Source organism: Phycodurus eques, chromosome 14 (assembly GCF_024500275.1).
Source record: "Phycodurus eques isolate BA_2022a chromosome 14, UOR_Pequ_1.1, whole genome shotgun sequence".
NCBI classification, from domain to species: Eukaryota; Metazoa; Chordata; class Actinopteri; order Syngnathiformes; family Syngnathidae; genus Phycodurus; species Phycodurus eques.
This window is the reverse complement of record NC_084538.1, coordinates 20,396,761-20,419,739: the sequence shown is the minus strand read 5'-3', so window position 1 is coordinate 20,419,739 and position 22,979 is coordinate 20,396,761. Positions and strand designations below refer to the sequence as shown.

Genomic DNA, 22,979 nt, shown 5'->3' with positions numbered 1-22,979 from the left:
GGGTGGGGTCCTCAGATGCCGAGGTGCGCCCTTAGCAATTACAGGACACTTCTGTCAGTCTTCGTGGATGTAAAATCGTATCAATTCACTTGCATGTATCCGCAGGCACACACCCCTAGGACTCTTTTACTGGTTGTGGGCTCACGCAGTTACAACGACAAATAACTCAAGAATATACAAATCGCTTGTGTATCCCCTCACTTATACTCTCGTCCTGTAGACTTTTATAATTCACAGAATTAATGCCACCTCACTTCAATTGGACAGTCGGGTTCACGACCCTTGTCGTGCATGCTTCTTCTCCTGTTCTTGTCCTGTTCTATCTTGTACTTCCCTCACAGGGTGGAGCACTATAGCCCCATGCAACACTCATATTTAATGTTTCATTGGTGTAGATAATGTAATGACTTACTTCTCTCATCCTGTTTACAATTAGTGCTTTGTCTTTTGTCTTTGTTTCTCTCTCCCTTCTAGATACTTTGTTCTGTTCGACTGATCAAGTCCGATTCTCAATAAACCTCAATTATAATACCACAGCGTAAGCTTAAAAACTGTGACACAGTAAAACTGTTCTGGCATAAAAGGGATACAGATTTTACATTCTGCTTGACCTAACAGCCAAACAGAACAAAAAATAAATAAAAAAATGGGACATAGCACCAGAATCTGGGCCCCCCAACATACAGTGGGTACGGAAAATATTCCGACCCCCTTGAATTCTTCATTCTTTGTTATACTGCAGCAATTTGCTAAAATCATTTAAGTTCTCCCCCCCCCCTCATTAACATACACACAGCACCCCATATTGACAGGAAAAAATGGAATTGTTGAAATTTTTGCAGATTTATTAAAAAAGAAAAAACTGAAACATCATACAGCCATAAGTATTCAGACCCTTTGCTGTGACACGTTTTTACTCAGGTGCTGTCCATTTCTTCTGATCATCCTTGAGATGGTTTTACACCTTCATTGGAGTCCAGCTGTGTTTGATTATATTGATTGGACTTGATTAGAAAAGCCACACACCTGTCTATATAAGACCTTACAGCTCATAGTGCATGTCAGAGCAAATGAGAATCATGAGGTCAAAGGAACTGCCAGAAGAGCTCAGAGACAGAATTGTGGCAAGGCAAAGATCTGGCCAAGGTTACAAAATAATTCTGCTGCACTTAAGGTTCCTAAGAGCGCAGTGGCCTCCATAATCATTAAATGGAAGACATTTGGGACGACGGGAATCCTTCCTAGAGCTGGCCGTCTGGCCAAACTGAGCAATTGGGGGAGAAAAGCCTTGGTGAGAGAGGTAAAGTAGAACCGAAAGATCACTGTGGTTGAGCTCCAGAAATGCAATCAGGAGATGTGAGAAAGTTCTATAAAGTGATGGCAGCTTTATGGCAGAGTGGCCCGACGGAAGTCTCTCCTCAGTGAAAGACACATGAAGCCCCGCATCGAGTTGGCTAAAAAACTCCGGAAGGACACCAAGATGGTGAGAAATAAGATTCTCTGGTCCGATGAGACCAAGATAGAACTTTTTGGCCTTAATTCTAAGCGGTACGTGTGGAGAAACCATGCACTGCTCATCACCTCTCCAATACAGTCCCAACAGTGAAGCATGGTGGTGGCAGTATCATGCTGTGGGGGTGTTTTTCAGCTGCAGGGACAGCGACTGGTTGCAATTGAAGGAAAGATGAATGTGGCGAAGTAGAGGGATATTCTGGACGAAAACCTTCTCCAGAGTTCTCAGGACCTCAGACTGGGCCGAAGGTTCACCTTCCAACAAGACAATCAGAATCATCTTTATTTGCCAAGTATGTCCAAAAAATACACAAGGAATTTGTGTGACCCTAAGCACATTGCTAAAATACAGAAGGAGTGGCTTCAGAACAACTCTGTTCTTGAATGGCCCAGCCGGAGCCCTGACTTAAACCCGATTGAGCATTTCTGGAGAGACCTGAAAATAGCTGTCCACCGACCTTGACCATCCAACCTGACAGAACTAGAGAGGATCTGCAAGGAGGAATGGCAGAGGATCCCCAAATCCAGGTGTGTAAAACTTGTGTCATTCCCAAAAAGACTCATGGCGGTATAAGCTCAAAAGGATGTTTCTACTAAATACTGAGCAAAGGGTCTGAATACTTATGGCTGTGTGATATGTCAGTTTTTCTTATTTTAATAAATCTGCAAAAATTTCAACAATTCAGTTTTTTTCTGTCAATATGGGGTACTGTGTGTACATAGAGGGGGAAAAATGAACTTAAATGATTTTAGCAAATGGGTGCAATATAATAAAGAGTGAAACATTTAAGGGGGTCTAAATACTTTCAGTACTCACTGTAAACCTTGTGAAGGGTTGGGGCTTGGACCTGGTGGTCCCCGTTTCCTAAGTCCTGGGGAACTCTTCCCATTTGTTCCCCCACTTCGACGCCCATGCCCAGTGTTCTTGTCACTGGGGTAGTCACGTAACATTTGTACAACTTGGCCAAACGGGGTAACCTGTTATTTTTCTGGGCTTTGCACTGCACCGGGTTCTGCTTGGTGGAAATTTGTAAATAATAAGGCACCTCTTCGTGTCCTTTTACTGGTTCTCTCTTCCTCCCTCCCCAAAGCTGCACGTTCAGTAATAGAAGACAATCAATTTAAACTAATTAAGGTTACCATGTTGTTAATGTCAAAAACGTGATTAGCCACTAATCGACGTTAAACTGTGATTATGGAGTAAAGTCGACAAATCGTCTGGTAGACTAGTCTGTACAACCTGAGGACTAGTTCTTTCTATGTGGTTCACGAGTCAAAATACATATGTCAGTGTGACAAAATGCAGTTCTTCACCAATTTAAAGTAAAACCACAATAATAAACCTATTCTGATACCCGTCAATCAAATTTGAACTTATCATCTTTGTAAAGGTGTATTGTCAGTGTTGTATAACTGTAGCTCTCATACCATCCACCAAGTTGTCATAATGTAGCAGCTGGTGTGTGTGTGTGTGTGTGTATCTGTGTGTGTGAGAGCAACAGTGACAGAGACAGAGAACGAACTGAAGCCACGATGCAATATGTTTGTTATGAATAACATTTATGCGTCCACATCCATGTACATAAATATAATTCCATCCCTACATCTTCGATTTACATCTGCCAGTGGGAGTAAGCAAGTTTGTCGTTCATCAGCAAAGGCTAACAGAGAGAGAGAGAGAGAGAGAGAGAGAGAGAGAGAGAGAGAGAGAGGGAGAGGGAGAGCGGGGCTAGCGAGAGCCAATGAAAAACAAGTTATTAATGACAACCTTGATCGGGGTTTGAAGGACGTGGCAGAACTAGGATTAAAGGGATCACAGTGCAAAGGCACATGCACACATGCTTACATGTCAGAATAAAGCCTCACATAGGCATTCAATTATGTCTGAATCTGACAACAAGGCCAAATCATCAGTTGAACTCTTTTAAGTATAGACTTTTTTTTTTCTTTTGTTTTTAGTTTCTGTATTCATTTGTTCAGTTACTACATTCGGCCTTTAGATGATCAATGCACTTGCAGTTTATCAGATTCCATCAAGTGTCAAGAAATAAAAGTTTAAAAAAAAGATGAGATGGTAAATTTGCTGTGAACCTGGTGAATGCCATACTCACATAAGCCAACTGCTTAACTAAGTGACTGTTAGTGTTAGATAAAAAGAGGATGATAAGAGAACATTTGTACAGAAACAAACCTTCTAAATTTCTCGTCATGTGTGTCAAAGAGAGATTGTATATTGGAGCAGAACATTTATTTTTGAATGGGAGCTTGAATAGACATAGACAGCTGTAATATGGGCAAACATCTGAAATGGTAAAAGCGGAAACGTTAGGGGCGATCCCTGATTTTTTTCATAAATTTCTCTTTCTACTTGAAAGAGAAAAAGGGGCCAAATTGAGTGCCTTCTAACTCACATGGACTACACAGAGAATGAGAGGAGGCTCATGACCCTTATGACACAAAAGCAGATATGAGCTCATTAATTACCCTGAGCAACGGCTTTAATGAGAGCGAACAAGTAAGCGAGAAAGAGAAATGGAAAGTAAACTTGGGAGAATTAGCAGCAAGAGGAAAAAGAGAGATCAGACAGCCCGCTAATTATAATGAGCGCTGAGGTGTGAATAGAGAGGGAAGAATTACATGAAGAGGAAACCAGGTAGCGTTAGTGATGCGCCTATTGCACAGTTCTGCTAACATGTAATGCGCAAACTATAATACATAGGACAGGCAGCATAGGTGAAATATCATTAAAACAAATGGCTCATGAGAAGAGCTCAGTTTCACTCTGTGACACATCACCCAAAATACACTTTACTGTCTTCAGCAAGTGGTGACATGCAGCGTGACTCGAATTCAAACAGAATTGTAAATTAACCGAAGGGATTATTTATATGGAAGAAAATTTATGGGATGTTTGTAGTGGTGTAGTGTCACATATGTGCCCGGCAGCCTTAGCCACTTCTTTGAAACCCTTTCAGTGACAGCCGTGTTCTCTGGGGGTCTACCATCGAGCCACTTTTACTCATGGCTTGTCTACTGATGGCAGCACAAATGGATTCTTCATAGACTTCATAGACTGAAACTGATCTTAGTCTGCATTCAAATCTCATTGGGGGGAAAAAAAAAAAAAAAAAAATCTCATTGCGATAACAAGCAGAGAGACTTGGCAGCTAGAAATGGCAGTTTGGAAGTACCCGTGCAATCCAAATCTTTTGAAGCTCTCTTTAAACCGGTAACCAGAGATTTCTGTAGACTTTATAAGATTCGTGCAGCTTTTCCACACTTAATGCTTATCTAGTCTTTCATAGTGGCAACAATTGCAATGGATTGCATTTGAAATCCTGCGTCGAACACCAAACTCTAAACAAATCACATTACAAGTAAATGCTGGTTGTTTGAAATCAGAACAAATGCTCATGTTTAGTACTTTGCCTATTACAGCTCAGCAGTGTTTGAACTGAGTAATCATAATGGCAATTCCCCATTTGTTTGTCATCCTCCATGAACATGCACTGTATGAATGCTCCAACTAATGGACAGATGTACAAAAAAACATAAATATCATGTGTCATGAACTATTTTCCATTTTGCTTATTTGCTAATATATAGGCATTATAGGCGGCACGGTAGCCGACTGGTTAGAGCGTCAGCCTCACAGTTCTGAGGTGCGGGGTTCAATCCCCGTCCCTGCCTGTGTGGAGTTTGCATGTTCTCCCCGTGCCTGCGTGGGTTTTCTCCGGGCACTCCGATTTCCTCCCACTTCCCAAAAACATGCATTAATTGGAGACTCTAAACATGCATTAATTGGAGACTCTAAATTGCCCCTACGGGTCTCCATGACTGTAAGTGCGAATGGTTGTTTGTTTGTATGTGCCCTGCGATTGGCTGGCAACCAGTTCAGGGTGTACCCCGCCTCCTGCCCGATGACAGCTGGGATAGGCTCCAGCACGCCCGCGACCCTAGTGAGGAGAAGCGGCTCAGAAAATGGATGGATAGGCATTATACCGTTACTACAACAATGAATCACTTAGATTTGACTTCTGCACAGTACAGTTGCACAGTTGATTTCAAGCATTTTTTTTTTCATTCAGTCATTCAAATTACACAACCGTTAAATGAGGTTTACTCTCAGTGAAACTCAATTTGAGCGGATAGGTTTGTGTGATTTAGTTTCTATAGTAACAGTAACTATGAAATTGAAAATCCTATTCTAGATGTTGGGCACTAAAGTGATACAGCACTGTAAAACACATAGCCCAACTTGTTTAAAAAGCAATGTGTATAAATGGTACATTTTTCAATCATGCTATTTAAGTATTTCAGATTAGAAAGAGGTTGTTTGAGGCGTTGAGGACACAACAAAAAAGAAGAAATTCGGTCATTTAAAATTAAAGGTATTAATGATTGTGTGATAATGTTTAGTTTGTTTGAATTAAATCAATTACTGCAATTAGGTCATGTTAAAGATTGATTGTGGGGAAATGAAGGTGACTGCATTTCAAGTTGGCAACATCAAGTTTGATCCAACAGCTTCCCGAACACCGTATGCAATGCCAGCTACTTGTGCGAAAGTGGATCTAGAGATGTCAGAGTTGGGAAAACACTTAATATATCAAAGTGTTCTCAAACAGGAGCAGAGTGCCATGCTTGCTTTGGAGGCTAGCATTGTGCATTTAACATTTTAGTTAAGTAAACACTTGCATCAACAACTTCAACTGATCTGAACTCAAAAGAAGCATGACATGCATGAATATTGTGTCAACTGACAAAGACGGTTACTTAACAGGAAATATGCTCGTCAACAAAATGTGTCCATGTTGTAATATAAACCGAGGGAGTTAGTGCAAACAGTATCATTTGCACAACATGAGAGGTTCCCATGCTGGCCTCCTGTTATATTAACGTAGTAGGTGAGATACAGTTGTGGAGCTGTGATCTTTAGGTAATTCTACTACAAATGAGTTCTTGACCTAGCAGATTGACACAGACCCCCGAAGTCACTTAACCAACACCCTTCCTTCCTGTGCTTCCCCCCCACTCACTGGCTTTGTTTTCTTGTGTCTGCTAGAATACACCTTATGGTGACGCTAATGGCTTTACCCATTTGAACCGCAGGGGTCAGCAGCTGCTTAAATGCATCACAATTACTCTTTATTTAATTACTGAGCTTGCATGAGCAAGCCTACCACACAAACACACAATCAGCTACCAGTGCCCAAACACACGAAAAAAAATTGCTCTTTTTCAATTAATACCAAGACATTGAATACATTCTAGTTTGTCATTCTTCTGTGACATTTTCCTTGTACATCAATCATCAAGTTAAACAACGTAACTGTTATTACATATACTGTCATGAGAGGCATCAGTTTAAAAGTTTCACGCCTTGATTATTTAAGATTATTTCATTATTGCAGAATGTATTTCGTTATTACAATATTCACACATCCATTTTTTTTGTATATAACTGACTACCAAGTTGTTTTCAGAAAATATTGTCTGTATTTTTTGATTAATTAGGATTTTTTTTTTTTTTTTTTACTAGTGCGTAAACTGAGATATACTGTATGAGATGATATCTATCACGGACAATCGGAAAGAAATGTAATGAGAAAATATGGATATTCTTGGGCTTCTCCAGTCAAATGCAAATTCATATAATATAGTAGAAGGACATTGGATGCCAACGTATAAGGACTGCTCAAATATTGATTTTCAATCCCCCCTCAACACACTTAAAAGTATGCATTTTATTTAAATGGATTAGAAATCGACCCAATAAAACAGGAAACAAAAAAATGCTTGTAATTGGATACTGTACTTACTGTATATTGGCTGGGATGTGATACTTTAAGTGGTGGAGCTGTGTAATATCTGGCTTTCAATGTGGTTTTGACACCATGACATCCAAACTTTTTTTTGTTTGTTTTAATTAAATCTTGCTGGAGTGGAAAACGTATTTTTAATTATGTGTTCAAGACATTCAATGCAAAATATTCTAATTACCCGTTTTTCTAAACGGATGTGACAGTGTAACAACGATGAAGAGGACCTTGTGATGAATGGTGTTGCACTGATTATATGGACAAATGTTACTGTCTTACTTTTAAGTTCCAGAATACAGTGGGTGGCTCAAATGATTATTGCTGTGTATAGTGAAATCTCCTCTTTGCACATAACGCCGCGAGGCCCTATAAAATGACAGCCATGAAATCAATTGGAGCCTCGCAGTGTAAACAGCTGATTATGAACCTTAAAAAACTGTTTTGTTTTCCCAAATAAACTTTTTTTTTTTTTCCCCAAATGAAACACAAATAATACCATGAACATTGTTATGTTCCAATATACACATAGTCATCCAAATTCTGACTAGTGATTATTTGTTCTAATAAGTTCGGTGTCACCACACATGCTGAGGAATAGAAACTTCAGTTGGACTCAAACAGAAAGCACAATGTGCATACATTGTGGCCATAATGGTAAAAGGATTTGTCAGTAATAATCATTTCATCCTTTTCGGAAAGAATTCTGTTGCACAGTGCCCAAAAATGTGAACACGAGAATCGAAACAATGTCATGAATCTTAAATTGATGTCATATTGTAAAAAATTTCATGATGAAATCAGACAAACATTTCTTACTCTTCATAAAAATAAATCAATAAATAAACAAACGTACTCATCATGTTGTAATCATCTCATTGAGAGATATTTTGGCATGTAAATGCTAAATTAGAAATGATCGCACCTCTGCCTTATTAATTCCCCTGAATATCTTTGAGCGGAGTCTCTGAACAAAGAAATCCTCCTCTGCTCAAACAAAGAAGTGGCATCATACATATTACTGGGCAATCCATGGTAGCTTAGAATGCTATTGAATTTCAAATACAATAAATACATGAATAAGTAAAAAGCTGCATTAAAGCCTAACTGTATTACCCACAAAGGATAGGACCTCTCGGCGTTATGTGCAAAGAGCCGATTTCACTATTATAGTGACTCAATCCAGTGCAAAGTGTCACATAGCAATGCTCATTTGAATGACCCACCGTTTTCTCTAACCTATGGGCAAAATGATATTTAGTGGATTGTAAACTAAGGTGTTTCAAGCACCGTGCCTATAATTCTGTGTGTGTGTGTGTGTGTGGTTTTCTAAGAGAAAAGGAAAACGAAACCACTGACTGGTAAGTAAACCCAGACATAGGATAAAAAAAATTATCAAATGAATACACTTACAAATGATAACAAGCACTGTTAAGTGAGCAGCCCTTACACAGTTAACATAGCACATTCTGTAGCTTCCAGTCGTGGAGGTAGTAAACTTAGTGATCAATACATGGTAATTAACATCACATGAAACACACTAACAATGCTCAATGCTGGTGCAACAAGTAATGGCTATTGCGAACGAGGCACTTACAGTATACATGTGTGTCGCCACGTATTTTGCCATGGAGACATACAGCTGAACTAAATCTCTATTTTAGTACACACGTTACCGACTGAGTCGTAAGACTTTCAGCCAGTCACCGTGACGTCACTTCCCGTCTGGTGCCCTTGTTTAACAAATATACTAACGAACAAAAGTAATACGAGCTTAAGGCACCTAAATGTTAGAGATGAACATAGTTTCCAGAACAATGAAAACTTGGGGTTATTCTGTGTTTGGGTATGTCTGAGTATTGTTTGCATGGAGACGAGTGTACTGTACGTCATAAAAACAAACATCTGCGCCATTACAGGAGCCTGCTAATTGGCACTTCGTGCCACTGCGGTGTTCAAACAGAGATGAGATTAAATCAGAATTTTAAATCAAACATTTGAATGGCTTTTATACAAGTAGCCGTTTTTCTAGCTGCAGCCCACCCATCGTGTGAAATTAAACAACCAAATCAATCTGCCGATTACCGAAACAGCTGTTCTGCACCTCAGCTCCACTGTTACATATCAGTTGGTCTAATTAACATAATAACCACTCCCACACTGTGTTTCTCAGCCAATGACTTGGCTGAGAAACATAACGCCATTCAGCCTGGCATAATAGCCAGGCTGGATGGTGTTCCAGAGTGAAAGAGCAACTTTGAAGCGGCACCTAAAGCACAATCATGTGAAAGCCAAGAGGTGCTGCATTGTTGGTACAAATTTGCGTTACACAGTTTTCCGAGGAATAACTTGTGAAAAAAATGTTACAATATTTTGAAGATGTGGGAGTGGGGGTATTTGTGTATGTAGCGGACATGCCATAAGATGCCACCCAGCACCCCAGCCTCGCACTACCGCCGCTCCGCGCCGAGGTAGACGAGAGAGGCTGGCGAAACGCAACGTCACACGCAGACTCTAAACGAATCAACACCATAAACCATCAAAAACAAGACACAGACAATTGCTTTGCCATGCCGACGCTATGTGAATCACGGCTCCCTGGCGCTTCAAAGCGGAAGCCCAAGGATGCCGGGTTCGCCCCTGGATGCTTAGTTAATTAACTCCCTGCCAGTCGAAGGAGCGCACCAACAAAGGAGCCTCCACTCTGTTGAGTACCACCACTTGGAAGTTGGAACAGGCAACAGCGACACCCACGGGTGACGAAACTACACTACAGACATGGGTTCATAAGACAGTGGGACTTGACTGGGAGTTAATATTTTAAGAACTTTACATGAACGCCACTAGTGACAGTATTGCTGCAAACATTGAATGTCTAACGTCATATATGTTGTTAACTGAACCAGATGTAATGTTCTCCACACCACGCAACATTTGAAACATTCATTATGAAAGAGGATGAGCGTGAAACAATGCAGGGTGAGGAAATGGTCTTGTTATCTTAAATCCAATAATTAATATTTTAGTCCACTGGTTTGAAACCACAAAATAATCCTAAAATAACGCCAAAAGGCAGTCAAGCCCTCGGTGTGCGCAAAGGTGGTAGAAAAGGAGGGGGTAAAACCTTTTAAACCCCCCCTTTTTGGGGGGGTTTAAAAGGAGCCAGAAGTGGGACCAGTTGAGAAGTTTTTGAGAGTTTTGGTGCACAGGTTTTTCCTTTGGTTTTTCCTTTGGACCAATTCGCCGACGACCGGGCACGTACTGTGTATGTGTGTGTGTGTGTGTACGCGAAATGCTTGAACTTAAAAACAAGAAAATGATATGCAGAATGTTGATTTTCATAATGGGCTCTCTGGGGTGAAAAGAGAAACTCATGTGAATTGGGCGGGTGCTATGAATATTTAATTTAAGTCTTCGGAATTGGGTCACAGATTTCTATGTTAAAATACATAAAACAGTGAGTGGCAATAATGGACTGCATCACCGTAGTAGAAAAGCAAGCCCTCGTAAGACTGACAAATGCAAGCAACTTCAAATTAGAACACATTTAAATTGGGGCGACAGTAGTTCAGGCTGTAAAGGGCCTATCTCATTGGCCGAGACTGATCAGTCACGGTGACTCTGGGACCCGGGAGGTCGCTGATACAGTATATATATTTCACTGCGACTGCCTGGCGACCTGACTCGTCACCAGGAGAATCCCGGAGACATCGCGGAGACTCCATTCGCCATCAGGTCGCCAACTAGTCTCCAGGCCAGTGAGACAGGGGTCTTAGGCCCTCTTATGGATCAAAGGGTTAAATAGCAGCGCTATTTTCACCACACATGGACAAGTCTAATACAGTGTACATCAAGATGTGTTCTCATTTAAAGTTTTTGTCTCTCCCCTATCAAACTTTGTTCTGTCCGATTGGCAATTTTTCAATAATTATCCATCATAATACAAATAACTACAGAGGCAGCATATAAAACTCCTCAGTTTAACAGAAAAACTGTTCCTGCATAAAAAGGTTAACAGATCCTCCATTCTCAGCCTCACAGTTCTGAGGACCCGGGTTCAATCCCCAGCTCCGCCTGTGTGGAGTTTGCATGTTCTCACCGTGCCTGCGTGGGTTTTCTCCAGGCACTCCGGTTACCTCCCACATCCCAAAAACATGCATTAATTGAAGACTCTAAATTGCCCGTAGGTGTGACTGTGCGTGCGAATGTTTGTTTGTTTGTATGTGCCCTGCGATTGGCTGGCAACCAGTTCAGGGTGTACCCCGCCTCCTGCCCGATGATAGCTGGGATAGGCTCCAGCCCGCCCGCGACTCTAGTGAGGAGAAGCGGCTCAGAAAATGGATGGATGGATAAAAATAAAAATGAAAAAATAAATGTATATTTTTTTATTTCTCAACATTGGTAATCCAAAAATTTTATTTATTGGGCTGTTCGGCTTGTACTTAGTCCAAATGCATATATAGTATTTCTTGGGAAAGTGCTCTATGAGTAAGGGCCACTATATAGGTGTATATGTATATGTGTATAGGCTTTGTGAGCATATATGCAATTACAGCCCAAACACAGCATACTGTACGAAGATGTATGTTTGCATGTATGTAAAGGATCACACTTACACAATCCCACTTATTTACATATCAACTTGCTCTCCTCCACTTATTCTCAGAATGTCTATCAGTCATTGCAGAGAGACTGCTAACTCTCTTTTTTCCCCATGCTATCGCTGTTGGCGGGTTTAACATGCTGAAGGTTGTGACAATGCTTCAGAAGCATATGTAGGGTGCCCACCAGTTTTAGACAGAATTTGCCTTTTGTACAGTTAAATGGTGGAAAGAGAGGAGGAGAAGGACATGGAGAGGTGGGAGTATGACAAACTGTTTCCATCATCCACCTCGAGGCATGAGGCCACATGCCTACATAAGAACGCACGCACAAAGCCCAGTGCACGCATGCACGCGCACACACACACACACACACACACACACATACACAAAGACTTTGGTTGCTGCAGAGCGGTAAATTGAATTGACCTATGCAAGTTTATGGAAAAACATATTATGACATTATCTTGTAATTACACATTCCTTACACGTGTTTGAGAATTCGGTCAGGATGTATTTTGTTTGAAGATGCAATAGGAAGCGTGGGAGCATTCATCTCTGCTTCTAAAGTCTATCCACAATCTCATTTTCTACTGTACTGCACGGATGCCTCTGACAGCCGACATAGTGAAAGTGTGTGAGAAGGAAACAGACAGACACGTGAAAAAAATACTGTATTTCCAACAGGAGAAAGATTTTGGCATATTTCCTCATCCCAATGCTTGCCACTCAGATCCTGTACCATTATGTCTTTCTTGGAGAAGCAGTAACTAGACAGCCTTTGCGTTCTTTTCCAAGGCAATTCCACTTAAAATAATTTCTGGGAATGTGGCAGTTGTTTTGCAATGCCCCTGAAGAATGAGCGGTTGTTTCTCAATATCAGAGCACACACTGAAGGAATTATGTTTTTCCAAACTGTCACAGATGATTCCATTTAGCCAGTTGTGGTCCCTGATGTTTTGTCTTTATCACTTATCCTTCTCCCCGGAAGACACACACAGTGCATGCAGCAAAACAAAAAACAAAAAAAAGAAAGAGAGAAAAGAAAAAAGGCAGTGGGTGGCATGAAAATTCATTGAAAGGACAATGATCTTCCAAATCATTCTGTAATTCCAGTTGATAGGGGACAATCTGGGACTGGTATTCATATGGTGTCTTCATTCTGCGACAGGTAGACCTCATGTCTTACTTCTTAAGTGGCAGTTCAAAATGGTCAACACATGCCTACTATGAAGGACCAGAACAGTGTGGTTTGAATTACTCAACTGCAAATCAGCTAACTTAGGTTATGAGAAAATATGTTGTTATATTTTTTTATAATTGTAATTAAATACCATGCAAATACGACAGAAAGTAGGTGAAATCTACTTTCTGTCAATAGGTGAAATCTGCCAAGTATCGCCCACATTTTAAAAAAAATTCATTATACATATTTTAAAGTTATATTAACCTCCCCAGACAGTTATTTATCCTCCTAGCACTCGTATTAACCATTATCATAGTCTTCTAAACATTTTCTATTGTCTCAAACACCTATTAAACATATAGTAGTGATGTGCACTACGTACATTTTATTCCTTGTCATAAGTGTTTTAAAGAATATTTCTTGCTATTTCTTTTTATACAGTTTTAATATTTTTTTTAAACTCTTTCAGTCTCTTTGGATCTCTGTTACAACCTGCTGATGACACTAAGTACCCACTTCCCTTTGAGAAAATGTAGTTTTAAACACCACAATAATATGGTACTGCTGATCAATTGTTTAGTGTCCTCTTGGTCTCAGGATGACAAAATCTGAACGGCATGACGGAGGGCACTGCTTAAATACCAATTCTAACGGAACCAAAAAATGCAGTGGTGGAGTCTTGGATCAAACATCTGTGGGGCATTTTGCTGTTTAAAGAACAGCTTGCATAAGAGTTTGTGTTATTTAACTGAAAACCTGTGATATGGCAACCTCAAGCAACAGAGGACAAGACTATCTTAAAATATAGATGAACATTTTGAGGGACCTAGAGAGCTTCCTCCATTGCATGTGCTTTTTGTGCATTCTGCCCTGTTGTTATCAATGTATAAATAAAGAGCTTTCTTATTCTCCCCAATGAGCTCAGCTGCAGGGTGTACTTCAGCTACAGTCATCTTTTGAAATAGATGATGCCAAGTGTTGGTCCAGAGGCAGCCGGGGGAGATGTCAACTGCCTCAAAAAAGTTGTTTTAACCTTGTAATATTTATTGCAAAAAAAAAAAAAAAAAAACCTCAATAAAAAATGAGATGCAGAGTATAACAGAAGCTGAAAGACCAAAAGAAACTGACAGGTGAAATTGTAGCACGCAAACAGTGTGTCACGGGGAGAGTGGATATGTGCGTGTGGTGTTGCTTGAATAATATAGAACAACACACGAGCCAAACAACACAGAAAAAGTTCATCAGAATCCAATCGACCAAATTTCTGTGACTTATCATGTTCAAAGGCACCTTTATGCCAGCTGATTCAAGGCGAAAGCTGAACTCCACTTTGTTCTGGTCGCCGAACAATCACAGTGCAATTGTGAACAGTGTGTTGAGAGGGAATCGATCCCCCAGCTTGACAAAAACTAAACGAAGTTTTTTGATGATGATGCGATATACATCAAAAGATATAGTATTTTTTAAAAAGGTTGTCAACTTCTATATATATATAAACGTGGGGCGGAAATTTAGAACCGCCTGCTAACAGACACATTTTCAGAAAAAGGCAGGTCACAAAATATTTACTTGGTTGATTAATTTGAAACTTGATGATTGGGCAGGTACTTCTGGGAACTCCAAACTATCCATCCATCGATCCATCCATTTCCTGTACCGCTTTAGCCTCACAAGGGTCGTGGGCGTGCTGGAGCCTATCCCAGCTGACTCCGGGCGAGAGGCGGGGTACACCCTGAACTGGTCGTCAGCCAATCGCAGGGCACATATAAACAAACAACCGTTCACGCAAACATTCACACCTAAGGGCGATTTAGAGTCTTCAAGTCAACCTACCATGCATGTTTTGGGGATGTGGGAGGAAACTGGAGTGCCCGGAGAAAACCCACGCAGGCACGGCGAGAACATGCAAACTCCACAAAGGTGGGGCTGGGATTTGAACCCCAGTCCTCAGAACTTTGAGGCAGATGTGCTATCGCCCACTGTTCCACCACCTCCAAACTAAACAAACTAACTACTATTTTTTTGGAACCAACGGCATACTGTCCAACAGGCTCAATAAGTCATGGGCCGTTTAGAATGTTTAAATCTAAAAATTTAAAACTAGCTATCATGGTAGTGGTATGGAGTGACAGTGACCGAGACAGGAGATATTAAAATATTTGCGAGGGCTTTGTGGCTGCATACAGGCATTAAACCAACTTATTTAGCAAGGATATCGTGCCTGTTTATCCATCAAGTGGTATAGAAAGAAATGGAAAGGTATAAAGTCTTACAATGAAACTCTAGCCATGAGAGTGAAAACAGAGATAGACTGATGAAACCCTATAATGTTAGAAGAAGCTGCTCAATAAGAGAAGAGGCAGAGAGAAAAGAAGGATAGTGATTGGTAACTGATCATAGGATGAAAGGCAATGAAAAATGATAGCATCCGGGAGGAAAAGAGATATCTGAGAGGAGCGATGAGTGTGCAGTGCAAGGCATGTTGTAACAGAGACAGTTAGCGTTGGTCCAGGAAGGGTACCATCTCTCAGGTGTCCGACCGATGTTAGCATTGAAAATGAAATGGGGGCATTTCAGCGCAACAGTTGCTAAATTAAAAAGCACATCAGGAAATGTCTGTAAAACAAAGAATGAATCCAATGTCAACTAACGTTGGTGATGATGGAAATCAGCCCTTTTAGAAGGGATAAAACACTCAACAAACAACTAAAACCATAGCGCTCAAATATAAGTTTTCATCTCCACACCCATATTTTCAATATGACTTCTCCCACATTTACTAAAAGTACTCATGTTGTATCCCCAATCATATTCTTCTGCACATTTTGGGCTGATTTCTTCATTATTCTCAATTCTCATTTTTTGAATTCCTGATTTTGTGGGTTTTATGAGCTGGAAGCCCAAATTATGTAAAAATAAACAAATACTTGAAATTGTTTAAATTGTGGGCCCTGAATCTATGATCTATGACAGTTTAACTTTTTGAATGGAATTATGGAAATAAATAAACTTTTCCATGATATTACATTTTTTTGGAAAGGGTCTGTGTATGGCATTACTGGTTGCAAATCGGAAAAAAAAGAAAAAAAAGAAAACCTGCCTCTTCCCAACCTCACTGTCCTTTTCCATTTCAGAATCAGAATCATCTTTATTTGCCAAGTATGTCCAAAAAACACACAAGGAGTTTGTCTCCGGTAGTTGGAGCCGCTCTAGTACGACAACAGACAGTCAATTCTGTCATTCTGTCTGTCATTCATACATGATTTGCATTCAAGCTGTGGGGCATTAAGTGTAAAGCAAACCAGTATAGCCATCCTCACATCCTGTTTCATATGCTTCATTTGCCACAATGCCCAGGGTGTGAAAACCAACACAGAGAGATGGAGGGGACGGTCAAAAACCTTTTAGTCAGGAATGATAAGACTGTGCACAATGGTAAGTTTGAGATCCAGACATGCACACCCTATAAAAAAGACAATAGGCACCCTAAGGGGCATGCTTTGTTAAATCTGTTCAAAAGGAATAAATTACAGCACTATATCAGAAAAAAGTGCAAGGTCTTGCAGCGTCCCCAGTTATATAGAATTCTATGCAGATTTGCTCAAATTACTTGTAAAAGCAGTATAAAGGGAACCACGAGTAGTTGTGGAAATTCAAACAATTGACTATCCAATACCCATAATTTACAGAGAATTGAGTACACATCTTCCTTAAGAAAATCGATCATCATCGTTCCACCAACTCCTTTTCACCCATTACAATGACCATTTGTAAGCAATAAAGAGGTAGCCTACACTCACAAACATCACAGTCCACCTGTCTGACAAGACCCAGCTATCATTAAGACGGGTTGATGAAGCTCATGGTAATTGATTATTTTTTTATGATTAGGGTTTGGTGCATTCATCTGTGTTTCTTTTGGAAAATCCACAACTTACTGCATAATCACGATTGTTGTTGAAAAGGCAGTCGTGTCAATAAATTAAGCCCTCGTTATTTGTTCATGTTTTAGAGTTTTTTCCTACATATTACTGTTCTTGTAAAATGTGGCACCCACATTATCAGTAAGATTTTGGGGTACGTGTACATAATGCGAGTAGAAGCTGAAGTAGTGAAAATGATCCATTCCAACTCTTTTTTTAGTTCACTCTAGTGGGAGTTTATTGCACCGTCTGGAGCCAAAACAGCTTTTTCCAATATTTCACCACATAGAAAGAAGTAATTCCCTTGTTTAAATCAGATCATTTGTCTGGAGAAAGAAACAAATAATAATAATAAAAAATAAAATAAAGTTTAAGGGCAGCGTATCAAAAGGCTCCACTGTTTGTCTAATGTCTGTAAATGTTTTGTTTATCCTTCATCTGTCCAGACAACTAAACATTGTTGAATTAACCAAGCTGTTGGACAAAGATCCTCAATAGATGGGCACAGTCTGGATGCATTACTATTATATTATTTTGACAAATGCTTGTTTTGGATGTTTTATTATAGCTCGCAAAAGCTTTTTGGTAGTACATATATGTAAAGAATACACAATCCGATCATGCGAAAACCAGCTCAACTTGACAAGAATCAGCTCATCAAATAATTTATTCAGGGCTTAGTGAGTTGAGTGAGTGGTGTGTGAGAGGGAAAAGCAGTGAGGAATAAGAATAAGCTAGTTCAGGGTTTTCCAAGAAGTAAATGGCAAAAATAGGAATTAAAACAGGAGTTGTTTATAATGTTTATATCTTAAATTTTGTTTCCCAAATGTAGTTTTTGACCCACCAACCCCCATTCTCCCACTTGACTATAATTATATCTATTATGCTATGACACAGTTAAAATGCCGCTATGGTGACAGTGCACTGCAATCACTAGGTCACCTTATTATTCTACAGCAAGCCTGGCCAACCCACCGCTTAGGGAGCCGTATGTGACTCTTTGACCGGTTGAGACTTTTAAATTCACACCGCATTCTTCTGTCTGTCGCCAGGCAACCAAAAAAACACTCAGAATTGATTACACAATTTTCCAAATTGAAAACGCTCCGTAAATACACCTCAATTGGAATAAACAAGTCAAATTTGAATGGAATTTCATTTGGTGTCACAGGGATGGAATATATCTTTTTCCAAACCGATCAGAAGTACATTTTCGTCATGTTTACCGTGAATCCGAACGTGTCAGGCTGTACTGTGTCTGTGCGTGCTCTGTCTCGACGTAAATACGCGGTTACGTACATCGATATGGTGGCTTCTAACCAGTGTGTATATGGCGGAAATCTTGTTTTTAACTTCGTTTTTATCAAGCGGTTGTTTTATCCATCCATCCATTCTCCGTAGCGCTTATCCTCATTCGGATCGCGGGCGTGCTGGAGCCTATCCCAGCTACCTTCGGGCGAGATTATTTTAATGTGTGACATTCCCAGTAAATCTGACAGAGCAGTGGTCTATGTGTGTAAAAGAAAGTGAGAGAGTGAGTGGAAGAGATGGGGGCAATTCATGTGGGCCCAGGGGTGTCGAACAGGGGGAAAAACTGGCACAATTGTCCTGGGGCCCTGGCTAACCCCCCCCCCAAAAAAAAAGAATTTCTGGAAGGAAATCTCCTATTGTATGTGGCTCTTTGCAGTAACACAGTGAAAAGTTGTGGCTCTTTGCCTCTGACTGGTTGGCCAACACTGTTCTACAGGGTGAGGTAGAAACGACGGATGTTTTTGAATAACTCACAAAATAATAAATGGCACCCGCAAAGAAATTTTATTTCCATCAATATGTTCGTATTGAAATAGCATTTGACACAATCAAGTGTGGAAAACAACATCCATCATGTGGTGTCTGTTTTCAGTGATGGATTTTTGAAGGCGTTGATGGTTCGTTGGCTTCCACTCTCTCCAACATTGCTCTGTTGATTTAGTCTTGTTTGATCAGTATTACTGTGACCTCCGCGCATTAGATTGAGATGATGAATAACTTCTTTGTGCCTGAATTGTGATGAAGATACATGCCGATCTGATGCATGTGGTTTCAGCAGGACGAGGCAACGGTCCACACAGCCAGAGCGTCGATGGCCGTCTTCATGTCGGTGACCACCTCATGACACTCCTTGGCTCTCTCGGTCCCCTGATTTGTTCATATGTGATTATCTTTTGAACACAGTGATGTCAATAACATTTCTTTGCAGCTACCATTTATTATTTTGTGTTTTTCAAAAACATATGTCCTTTCTGTTCTACCCTTGTATTTATATATTTTTTACGCACCTAGTCATTGTCACTATTTTAATTCATTAGATACTTTGAGCTAAAGTATCAACATTTTGTTTCATAAGTGCACTGAATGTTTGTGTGTGTTTATTGAATGACAATAAAGCAAGTCAAAGTCTAAGTGTATGAACAAAGACAGCAAAAATGGAAACTGCTCACATGAAAATATACTCCGTTAGTATATTAGTTAGTACTTTTCAAGTTTTTTAATATGTGTTGTTGTTAAAAAACACATCCAAGAAATATATTGTCCTTCCACTTCAGTGAGAAAATCAGCAATAAGTAATTGGTTTGTTCATTTATTGTGACTAATACAATAACTAACAATAGCTAATACAATTTAAGAAACAGAATGAATTTTTTTTAATTACCATTTTACATAGACTTTACATATATTCACTTTAACATTTTTTTTTTAAATTCATCAATGAATGACCAGGCCATCTATCCATTTCAGAAAAATCTAATGTGGTCCCCCTAATGTGGAGGACTGAAGTTTACCCACGCTGCTGTAGAGCAAAGCCACACCATAGCTATATTAATTACATTAATTCATATATGAATGTACTGTAGTGTATGTAACTTTTTTCCTCATCTGTTGCCTTACCCTTCAATTCATCTGTGGTCCCACTGCACCAGAGGCAAAGAAGTGGGAAAATGTTAGCTTAGTGACCCAAGACTGCCTAACCTTCTGCTGGTCTCGACAGCCAAACTGCCTCAAGAGATCCAGACAGTGTGTCAACTGTGTGGGAAACTGTGTGTGTGTGTGCAGACAAAAACACATTCACACGTAAACTCAAGCAAGTGAGAGGTAAAGGGTAGGTGAAGAAAAAGCAAAGATGGCATCCAATTGGAGATAAGAAAATTGAATATAGGATATGAGTGAGATGAGTGAAAAGGAATACCACCATTTACCGGTAGTAATGGTCGAAGCAATAACAGATGCAAGAGAAAGAGATGTGGGAAAAAAAAGAGGAAGTCGATGAAGTTTAAAACCTACTACTCTGCTTTTAGTGGAATTTGTGTCACGAGGGTGATGGCAAGGTCAGACACACCATTACTTCCACATCACATATTTTACCCGACCATTAATGATCATGGGATTGCAGTCGTTCCTTCATCTCTGTTTTTCATCTGTCCATCCAGACCACCCTTCATCAAAGCAAGAAGGGTATAAAAGGGATGTCTTATTTCGATCTAAATTTTCCACATACTCTCTGCCATCACAGTAGGTGGTAGTAAGATTAATGAACGCCATTACATGAAAGCCTCATGATTATGATTGTGGTGGTGATGCTCACTGGAGTTTCTTTCAATTAATGACTAACTTTATGCAAACATTGGCATGTTTTTTATGGTAATAATATGCAATTGTATATCCATCCATTTTCTGTACCGTTTTATCCTCACTAGGGTCTAGGGCGTGCTGGAGCCTATCCCAGCTATCTTCGGGCGAGAGGCGGGGTACACCCTGAACTGGTCGCCAGACAATCGCAGGGCACATACAAACAAACAAACATTCGCGCACACATTCACACCTAAGAAGAATTTAGAGTCTTCAATCAACCTACCATGGATGTTTTTGGGATGTGGTGGGAAAACAAAGTGCCCGGAGAAAATGCACGCAGGCACGGGAACAACATGCAAACTCCGCACAGGCGGGGCCAGGATTTGAACCCCGTTCCTCAAAACTATGAGGCAGACACTCTAACCAGTCGCCCACCGTTCCAGGATGGCATTTTTCAGGACATTCACAGGAACAAAGAATATAACGATGAACAATAAATAAATAAATAAATAAGTACTAACCAGTCCTTCACCGTTCCGTCATGTAATTGTATATTTATTTCTTATTCCACCTTTTTCCCAATTCTGGGTCGCCATTTGGGATAAAGGTTTTGCCGTAGGTTTTATGGACCGATGCCCTTTCTCCAACTGACCCAATTTATCCAGGCTTGGAACTAACACTTAGTTGGCCTGGCTTGCCCCCCAAGAGGCTAGGTAAGCTTCGGGCACCTGTTATTCCCAGTTGATATCCCGTCCAAGTACTAACCAGACCTAACACTGTTTCCGAGTTCAGACGAGATCGGCATTCTCAGAGTAGTATGGCTGCATTTTTATAACAGTATCTTTTAATAACATAGAAAATCTCCATACGAAAATTATATTTTCACTCCTGCAGAATATTTAGTTTTTATATGTAGCATGTGATCCATTTGGTGGGGTTTTTTCAAGCGTAAGGGGGCTGTCATCTCTTCAGTAACAAGTCAAATTTCTATATTTTTATTTGCATTGGCTATCACACCTGCTAACTTCCATTCCCCATCAGTGTCCTTAAGGCCTAATGAACTGTTACCCCAAATGTTAATCACAAAAACCCCTCCCAGCTAGGAAATCGAATCCCAGTCTCCCACATGGCAGGTGGAGATACCGTTCATTGTACTAATAGGACTAAGGTACGTTGTATCATTATAGTACCAGAAGCCACTTCACATGGCAATGATAAGGATGGAGGATGCGAAAACAAATCCTGCACACAACAAAACATAATAAATAATGCCATAGACAGAGAGGGAATTAAATTATTATCATGCAAACATAGTATGCTTTATTTTATGCACTTATCGTTCATTTGTTCAGCAATTTAAGATAAACGTCTCACAGTATCACAAACACTAACCTTGTGCCTCATCGGTGGGTAGGTAAAGGAATCAACGTTTTATAGCATTTGGTTCAATTCATTACTCTTTTTCTTGCCGTCGAGGTTTACTATCGTTTTCAAAATTCACCTGAAGTTACTTTTCGTGCCAAAATGCTGAGTTCTGGTGCATACCCTTCAAAATAAATGACTACAAGCTTAAAAGAGGAAGTTAAGTTAAAACCTGCACATATAAACAATTTAACGTGATAAAACTGTCCCAAATAACTATTTTATAACTATATTTAACTTTTCGCTGAAGCAGTAATTAATTGATATTAAGCCAATTGGGTTAGTTCCGCAGACATTGCCTTTTAGTTCAATGGTTAGCTATTGATACTGGTTATAAAGAACCTCGAGTCAAACGTTCATTTTAATCTATGTTGCAGGCTGCTAAGAAAATGGATGTTCATAATTTGGACACCCTTTATTTAAGCCGTGCACACTTTTTTTGACCCAGCACCCTAATAGAATCGGTATCGGGAATCGTTGGAAACCAGAATCCAAATGAGGAACCAGAATCAGGACCAGAAGGAACCTCTAATTCAAACGACGCCTAACCCTAGTCATGAACCTGAAGCCTATCCCAGCTGACTTTGGTTGAGAGGCGTGGTAAACTAATTATCATTAGATCCAATTATCTACAAACAGGCGTGCGCATAACATTTTTGGATTGTTGTTTCCATGTTGTTTGTTGTCATTTTCTTGATTTTCTTTTCTCTAACAGAGCCCAATGGTTGGACAAAAGAGAGTAATCTTTTCCAACTACTCCCAAAGTACTGAAATGTAAATGTACAAACTAATGCTCATAAACATTGGAACAAAATAATCCTTGGCCCATGATTCAGCCACACTGGTGGTTTGGGATTCCTTGTCTTAAATCAGGTCCTTCACTGTAATGCAAGCACCCTAAAAAGCT

The 22,979-nt window shown here is 40.0% G+C and overlaps 1 protein-coding gene across 2 annotated transcripts in view; it reads right to left on the bottom strand.

Annotated features, from left to right (window-relative positions):
• lrfn5a (leucine rich repeat and fibronectin type III domain containing 5a) overlaps positions 1-22,979 on the bottom strand; it is a 122,159-nt gene that overhangs the window by 35,676 nt on the left and 63,504 nt on the right. The gene's annotated exons all lie outside the window — the stretch shown is intronic.